Source organism: Rutidosis leptorrhynchoides, chromosome 5, assembly GCF_046630445.1.
Source record: "Rutidosis leptorrhynchoides isolate AG116_Rl617_1_P2 chromosome 5, CSIRO_AGI_Rlap_v1, whole genome shotgun sequence".
Classification (NCBI taxonomy): domain Eukaryota; kingdom Viridiplantae; phylum Streptophyta; class Magnoliopsida; order Asterales; family Asteraceae; genus Rutidosis; species Rutidosis leptorrhynchoides.
Genome location: NC_092337.1, coordinates 284,475,131 through 284,484,887, shown reverse-complemented (window position 1 = coordinate 284,484,887; position 9,757 = coordinate 284,475,131). Strand labels below are relative to the sequence as shown.

The window sequence follows — 9,757 nt, the reverse complement described above, 5'->3', positions numbered from 1 at the left end:
GGGACTTAAAAGTAAAATACAACAATTACAACCAAAATATAACAAAGTACAACACTTAAACATAGTGCATGATGATTTATTTTTAAAAGACATCCCGACATCCTGAGGACATCCCAAAAGCCAACCAGAAAGTATGCGAACTCCTGCTTAGGACCTGAGAAAACACATTCTTAAAAAGGTCAACAATAATGTTGGTGAGATCATAGGTTTAATTATATAATTGTATGGACCATAATATTTTCAAGTATAAACAGTTGTAAATATATTCTAAATAAACATGAGCTCCCGATATCGAACTTAACAATCAAGAACCCGAAATCATGTAGTCTCACTTAGCTAGAGCTACAAAGTCGAAGGTTATGCATCCGTTAGCCTGAAGACTATGCCGGATGTGAGGAGTCACCCTCAAATAGATCTATCCACATTATTCGCGTTTACCATAAACAAGTAATTAACGATATCAGAATCGGGGTTTAAGCTAAGTCATAAACTCAACACAATAGAATATAGTTTTAAGCACTTATGTCCATAATTTAAAACATAAAAATAAGCATGTTTCTCATCCCAAAATAATAAGTTTGCTAAAAGCAAGTAAAATGGGACTATGATACTCACAGGTGATGTTATGCGGTATAAAGCTTGGATTTGTGGTTTAAGTACTTTGATGTACTTCGAGCTCGGGACCTAAATACATAAGTTAAGGTCAGAGGTGTGTTATTACTAACATTAGTAATACTAAGGATTTGATTTATGTTCAAATGTAACATAGTGTACTCGGCTTTTAAAAGACGGTTTCTCTATTTACAAGTTAAGGTTTCTATGTGGACTGATTTTACAAGTAGTTTTAGAAGTTGATTTCTTATTTAAAAAGTAGTGATATAAGGTAATTATTATTTTATATATGAAGGTATATGTGTTGGAGGTCTAAAAATATAAGATTTGTAATTTATATCATAAAAATGAATTTTATAGAATTATTTTACTACAAGTGGACTGTTTTGACTAGTTTAAAGTTTAATATCACTAAAAATAGTAAATTAACTTATTTAGACTTATCCTTTTGAAGTCTTACTCCAATCTAGTTATATTTTAGTTCAAAAATTCGTTTTGCTCAGAAAACATAAGTTGTATACGTTTTTTTATACAATCTAAGTGACAACAGTTTTCAGTAAGTCTAAACCCATTGTCCAAATGTACAAGGCCATATCTTAATCATTTCTTATGCTTTTCACATGATTCCAAAGCCTAACATGTTCTATTTTTAGTCTTCTTAACAATGAATATTTCGTAATTTTTCATATCTAGTCGTTGGTACCTCATTTTTGGTGAAACATGTGTCTTGGACAGATTCTGTCCAAATCAGAACCTTTTAAAAGTAAAAATATAAAATAAATACTTAGACCACTTTACAATTCATGAGATTTTTACAGAAAGTCTAGGACTCATAAAAGTTTAATAATCTCAAAAATTCCAGTAGAAAAAGTGAGTATAAGTATTTTCTAAAAATTCCACCAAATGAAGACTGACTTGGTTCTTATGAAGTTTAAGGACTAACTAGTAATCTTAATACATTTTAGCTATATCCCTTTTCATTTTAAGTTTATTTTAGGTTGTTAAACATATGTAAATCATATTTTTAGTTACTTATGATCAAGATTAGAGTTAGCCATGTAATCATCATTGAGTGTTTTTAACACTCTAGATTGAGCTTTTACACCCATTTCTCTTGAAAGAGACCTTGTAATACTTAAGAGAAATGTTTATGGAAGTAATACCTTAATGAATGATGATGAGAACTATAAGAGAAAGTGGCTGTAACATAAGAGGATTTAGTGAATTGTTAAGTGTATTAAGTGAGCTTTAAGAGAAAACAAATGGTCTTATAATGATGGTGGTAAATACGTGGCTAAAGGGGAACAAAAGACAAGTATGACTAGTTAGATTGCTAATTAATTTATGTATTCTATAAGTTTCATGCACTAATGCCTAATATTATGGAGACAAGATAACAACTTTAAGTATAATATGTAAGCTTTTAAGAAACAAAAGGAATTCTCATGGTGATGGTGGGGATTTACGTGGCTAGAGGGAAAGAAAAGAGATATGGTGAGTAATCTCTAGTTCATGTATGAATTAGACAAGTGTGATAACATGTTCCATGCAAATATGTTTAATATCTTTAAGTCACAAGGTCTAAGTGTGTTGCATGTGTTTAAGACAAGGCATAATACTTGTAAAGATGGCGATGATGGCGTGTAACATGGAGGAAAAAAGAGAGTTATGACTCACTAAACTTGCACTAATACTTATGCATAGCATGCTCCTAGTGTTTTGCATGGAATATTAGTTTGATTACATGCTTGCACATGAAGATTGCATGGCTTGGTTCTTTTGTTGGTAATGATATGGATGATGATTATGATTATGGAATATAATTTGTTAATTTTGGCATTTAAATGTACATATACTTGTGTAGTTCATAAATGTATAAGCTTAGGTTTTAATTTGTAAGTTTAAGGTTTAGAAAGTAAGCTTATGCTAGGTTTAAATCAAAGTAAGTTAAGGTTGATTAAATTGAAACAATGACAAGTATAAGTTAATCAAAATTAAGTGTGAAGGTGAATAAATTTTTACGTGTACAAATGTCTTAACCTAAGGTTTAATATTAAAGTGATTTGGTTACAAGTTTTTAATCTAAATACTTGGTTAATAAGTTTATTTATTAAGTTATTATATACAAAGATATAAATTATAAGTCTAGGGTCTATGGTAATAAGCTAAGGTTTCAGGACATTGTGCAAAATGTGTGAAGTAACACTTAATCAAGTAAATCCTAAAATGTATCCTTAGAGTTATACAAACCCTAAAATAAACCAAGACATAGATCATCAGTTTTACTCGTCAAGTCTAGACAACTTAATTCGAAAAACCTAGGGTTATGACACCTGGAAAACTCCTAACTCCTCTAACATTTGTGGGATGTGAAAGTTTAGCAATTACATCTACTTTAGCTCTATCCACTTCAATTCCTTCCTTTGAAATTTTGTGACCAAGAACGATGCCTTCTTTAACCATGAAATGACATTTCTTCCAATTAAGTACTAGATTTGATTGTTCGCATCTAATAAGCATTCGTTCAAGATTAACTAAACATGATCCAAATGTATCACCGAAGACTGAAAAGTCGTCCATGAAAACTTCCATGCATTCTTCTATCATATCGTGAAAAATTGCCATCATGCACCTTTGAAAGGTTGCAGGGGCGTTACAAAGTCCAAATGGCATTCGTTTGCAAGAAAAAGTACCATAAGGGCACGTGAACGTAGTTTTCTCTTGGTCCTCGGGTGCAATTGGAATTTGAAAGTATCCGGAGAAACCGTCAAGAAAACAATAGTAACTATTCCGGGCTAACCTTTCCAATATTTGATCAATGAAAGGTAAGGGAAAGTGATCTTTTCTTGTGGCGTCATTTAATTTTCTATAATCAATACAAACTCGCTATCCTGTTACAGTCCTTGTAGGAATAAGCTCATCTTTTTCATTTTTGATGACAGTCATGCCACCCTTCTTAGGTACGCATTGAACTGGGCTTACCCATGGACTATCTGAGATTGGATAAATTAAACCTGCATCTAGCAGTTTAATAATTTCTTTCTTAACAGCATCTTGCATATTAGGATTTAGTCTTCGTTGGCATTGCACATATGTTTTATGACCTTCTTCCATAAGGATTTTATGTGTGCAATACGAAGAACTTATGCCTTTAATGTCATGAATCTTCCATGTAATAGCTAGTTTAAGAGATTTTAGCACAGAAATGAGTTGAGATTTTTCATTTTCCGTAAGAGAAGACGATATTATTACAGGTAATTCATATTCACCATGTAAATAAGCGTACCAAATGGGTTGAAAGTGGCTTTAACTCTAATGTCGGTGGTTCTTCTATCGATGATTTGTATCGATATCTGTCTTCCTCTTTTAACATTTGAAGTTCTTCTGTTGTTGGTTCGTATTCATTAGCCATAAGTGTAGCTAACATTTTCGTTTCATCAATTGGTTTAGTTCCTTATCCTAAAGAACATTCTCCTGTTCCTTGTAATTCTGGAAATTCTTCTAATAATTCTGCTTGTGAATCTATAGTTTGAATATAATAACATGTATCATCTACAGATTGCGGTTGTTGCATGGCTCTATCCACAGAAAAGGTAACACTCTCGTCCTCTATACTTAGGGTCAGTTTCTTACCAAACACGTCTATTATTGCTTTAGCCGTGTTTAAGAATGGTCTTCCTAATATGAGAGGAACTCGAGAATCTTTTTCCATGTCCAGAATAACAAAATCTACTGGAAATACTAAAGTACCAACTTTAACTAGCATGTTCTCCATTATCCCTCTAGGATATTTTACTGATCGATCGGCTAGTTGTATGCTTATTCGTGTTGGTTTCAATTCTCCGAGGTCTAGTTTAGCGTATAATGAATACGGCATTAAATTTATACTAGCACCTAGATCTGCCAATGCTTCTATTGAACCAAGACTTCCTAGAAAACATGGAATTGTGAAACTTCCTGGATCTGATAATTTTTCTGGTATCTTATTCAACAACACTGCAGAACAATTAGCATTCATAGTAATAGCCGAAAGTTCTTCCATTTTCTTTCTGTTTGTGATTAGATCTTTCAGGAATTTAGCGTATCTTGGCATTCCTGAAATCACATCAATGAAAGGAAGATTTACATTTATTTGTTTAAACATATCCAAAAATTTGGATTGCTCGGCTACAAGTCTTTCTTTTCTCATTTTACTTGCGTAAGGAAGCGGTGGTTGGTATGGTTTAACATAAGGTTTAGCCTTAACTGTATTATTTTCATTAACCTTTTTAACTACCGGTTCTGTTTCCTTCTCTTGCTCAGGCTGTGGTTCTTGTGGAGTAGGAATAGAGTCATTAGAATTTACATGCATTTCAGGTGGTTTAAGTGTAATACCACTTCTTGTGGTAATGGCTTTAGTTGTTTCATTTTGGGGGTTAGCGTTTGTATCACTAGGTAGACTCCCCAGTTTTCTTTCTCCTATCAACCTTGCTAGGTTACTTACTTCTTGTTCCAGATTTTGGATAGAAGCTTGTTGATTTCTAAATGCTTGAGCATTTTGTTCATTGGTTTGTTCAGAGATGTGAAAAACTGAGTTTGAGATTCAACTAGCTTCGACATCATGTCTTCTAAATTTGGCTTTTTATCATCGGTTTGTGGTGGTTTAATTGGAAAAATAGGTCTTTGCAGATTGTAAGTATTATTGGATACTTGTTGATTGCTAGGACCTTGTTGGTTGTTGTATGGAACATTTCAGTTATAATTCTGGTTTTGATTGTAGAATGGTCTTGGCGGTTGATAATTATTCTGATAATTATTTCCAGGCCTTTGGTTCATGTATGAAACATTCTCTCTTTGTTCCATTATTTGTTCAATACTGAGACAATCTTTTGTCAAATGTGGTCCTCCACACTGCTCACAACTAATTCGTATTGCGTGAATATCTTTAGTCATCTTTTCCATTCGTCTTTCGAAAGTATCTATCTTTGCAGAAATGGAATCAAAATCATGGCTAGAATCGGCTCTAGCCGCTTTAGATGATCTAACGATATCTTTTTCTTGATGCCACTCATGTGAGTGGGAAGCAGTGTTATCAATAATTTTGTAAGTTTCAGTTGCGGTTTTCTTCATAATGGAACCATCAGCTGCTATATCGATGTCTTTTCGTGTAGTAATATCGCATCCTAGGTAGAATATTTGTACTATTTGATATGTGTCTAAACCATGTTGAGGACATCCTCTCAACAGCTTTCTAAATCTTGTCCATGCCTCATATAGAGTTTCATTTGGCTTCTGTGTAAACATAACTATTTATCCTTGAAGTCTCACGGCTTTAGATGCCGGAAAGAATTGTTTTAGAAAATTTTCAACTAAGACATCCCATGTATCAATCGCCCCTTCAGGTAACGATTCTAACCAATCTTTGGCTTCTCCCTTTAAAGTCCAGGGAAATAACATGAGATAGATATGTTCATCCTCAACTTCTCTGATTTTGAATAGAGTACAAATCCTATTAAAGGTACGAAGATGTTCATTTGGATCTTCCTTCGGCGCACCACTAAATTGGCATTGATTAGTTACCATGTGTAGGATTTGTCCTTTGATTTCATAATCTGGCGCATTAATGTCTGGTTGAGTAATTGCATGACCTTGGCCAATGCGTTTAGCCCTCATTCGGTCTTCCATACTTAGAGGTTCCAGATTTTCCATGATTGAATTTGTTGAATCTGAATCACTAGAGGATTCTGACTTAATGGTTTCTTCCTCGACAATCTCTAGATGAGTGATTTGTGGTTTAGGAGGAATGATTAATGGTTCAGGATCTCTGAATTATCCTTGAATATCCTCTGGGTTCTCAATTGTGAGGTCGGGTTCAAAAAATGGATTGTCGGAAATTTGAATTGGAGTACTTGGTCGACTAGATGACGATTCTAAAGAAAAATCAACGGTGACAATATTGGCTAGATGTCTTGATCGAGTTACAGGTGGTGAACATATGAAAGGTGGTGAACGTTTTGCTCGGTGCATTCACAGAATATCCTATTAGTTATAAAGATAAAAATTATTAAAGCTATTAAATTAATAGACTTTTCTGATTTTGCTCACGTTTCGAATAGCCAATAGATGCAGCAGGTAGCCAGGACCCTTTAAATTGGAAGCCCACAACTCGCCACTAACAAATCCAACTATTACTACGAACCAGAAAATTTTGGATATCTATCAATTTAACCGCTTAAAATAATTTTTCGTCGAAATTTTGAAATAAAAATCTATGCCCTAAAAACTAGAGCGTCGAGAAATAAGAAAGAAAAAGAGCGCGTCGGAAAACGTCAAAAAATAAGCTTCGAAAAATAATAATAAGAAAGTAGCGCTTCGAAACTTAAAAGCCTAAAAACTAAGAATTAAAAGTTGCGTCTAAAGGAATTAAAACTTAAAGGAATTCTATATCCAAAACGAAAATAACTTAATTAGGCATTAAAATCTATTAAATACTAAAGCGATAAGCGACGTCGTAGAATTCTAAATCTTAATCTAAAGAAAAAGCACTTAAGGGATTTTACGGCAAAGCCTAAAAATCTAGAAATAAAAATAACTACGGCAAAAACTATATCTTAAAACTAGTTACGAACGATAATATAATTACGTACTAAGTAATAAAAAGATACAAAAATGATAAAATTACTTATTTTTTAAAAAAATATTATTTTTATATTATTATTTTATAAAAGTACTAATTTTATATTAATAAAACTACTTAAAACTTAACTTTAAAAATTAATTAAAAACTAAACTAAATAATAAAATAATTAACCCTAATCTTAATTAATAAATATAAATTAAAAACCCTAATCGTATTAATTGCGTACTAGGTTTAAGCTGTTAGACTAACTCATGCGATCGTATGAGATTTGGGCGTCTGATCCATGCGATCGCATGAAACAAGTTACCTGGCCTGCTGTTGGGCTTCGATAGGCTTCGGCCCAGTTTCAATTTAATTATTATTTGATTTTAATTTTCTAAATATTACAAAATATTTATATAAACTTATATTTATAAATAAAAATACTTATTAATTTTTTACATAAAGTCTAGATTATATATATATATATATATATATATAAAATTTTTTTTTCTGATTTTAATTTATAATATATAAGTAGTAAAAAAAAATTTATAACTAGGTCATAAAAATACAAATTTTATAAAAATATTATTTTTTATATTATATTTTATAAAAGTATTAAACTATAAAACTTAATATTACAAATTATAAATGAAAACTAGAATTAATAATATGTTAAATAATTAAAACCTAAATAATAATAATATTTTAATTAAAACCTAATGATTTAATAATATTAATTAAATTATAAACCCTAATCTAGCATTTAATGCTGTACGAGGTATGGCGTGTCAAGTTTACTCATGCGACCGCATGAGAATCAACTTATACGATCATGAGATCGCATGGCCATGTAGGTTCAGTTTGATGCACACTCAAAACACGCAGGTCTAATGACCCGTCCTAATCCATCTGGATGAATACATTATAATTGGTTACATCGCGAGGTACTTGACCTCTATATGATACATTTTACAAACATTGCATTCATTTTTAAAAGACAAACTTTCATTACATTGAAAGTTGACGGCATGCATACCATTTCATAATATATCCAACTATAATTGACTTAATAATAATCTTGATGAACTCAACGACTCGAATGCAACGTCTTTTGAAATATGTCATGAATGACTCCAAGTAATGTCTCTAAAATAAGCATATGCACAGCGGAATATTTCTTTCATACCTGAGAATAAACATACTTTCAAATGTCAACCAAAAGGTTGGTGAGTTCATTAGTTTATCATAAATAATCATTTCATCATTTTAATATACCACAAGATTTCATATTTCCATTTCTCATAAATATACGTCCCATGCATAGAGACAAAAATAATTCATATGGATTGAACACCTGGTAACCGACATTAACAAGATGCATATAAGAATATCCCCTATCATTCCGGGACATCCATCGGACATGATAAAACAACATCGAAGTACTAAAGCATCTGCTACAACGGATGAGGTTTGTTAGGCCCAATAGATCTATCTTTAAGATTCGCGTCAATTAGTAGATCGGTTTACTAATTATTAGGCTACCAAGCAAAAGGGGCATATTCGGCTTCGATCATTCAAGCATATAATGTAGTTTCGATTACTTGTGTTTATTTTGTAAAACATTTATAAAAGCAACGCATCTATTCTCAGTCCCAAAAATATATATTGCAAAAGCATTTAAAAAGGGAGTAATGAAACTCACGATCCAATATTTTGTAGTAAAAATATTCATACGACGAAACTAAACAATGCAGGGTTGGCCTCAGATTCACAAACCTATATCATTTGTATATTTATTAATATACATAATTGTAATCTAACACACGTATATATAAATTTGTTAGTTATATCCTTTTTATATTAATAGTATATATATTTGTTTGTTAGAATTAGTAATTATAATGATACAAAAGTTATATTAATATTGGTAAAAGTGATAATAATTATAGTACTTAATATTACTAATAATGTTAATAATTCTATTAGTGATAAATATAATGATATTAATAATAATAATAATAATTGTAAAAAAATATTAATTTTATTGTTAATGATACATATGATAATAATTGTAATAATTATATAGTAATAATACTTATGATAATATTAATAACATTACTGATAATAATTTGATAACAATTTTTAATATTAATAATACATAATCATAACACTAAATATTATAAAATGATAGGAGTTTTAATATTAATAAAAATAATAATATTTTATATCATTTACATAATAATAATAACATTAATAATCATATTCATGGTGATAATAATAATACCTATATTAGTAATACTAATAATTCAAAATTTTTAATAAAAATACTTTTATTGATTTTAATATAGATAACAATACTAATAATAATATTATATAATAACAATAATCTTAATCATAATAATAATAATAATAATAATAATAATAATAATAATAATAATAATAATAATAATAATAATAATAATAATAATAATAATAATAATAATAATAATAATAATAATAATAATAATTATTATATTAATAATAACTAAATTCATGATAATA

General features: G+C 30.4%; 1 non-coding gene across 1 annotated transcript; it reads left to right on the top strand.

Moving 5' to 3' along the window:
- The first annotated feature begins 5,809 nt into the window (after positions 1-5,809).
- On the top strand, positions 5,810-5,916 carry LOC139851198 (small nucleolar RNA R71). The gene has a single exon (XR_011760554.1). It is a non-coding gene; the product is annotated as a small nucleolar RNA R71 (small nucleolar RNA).
- Positions 5,917-9,757: the final 3,841 nt, after the last annotated feature.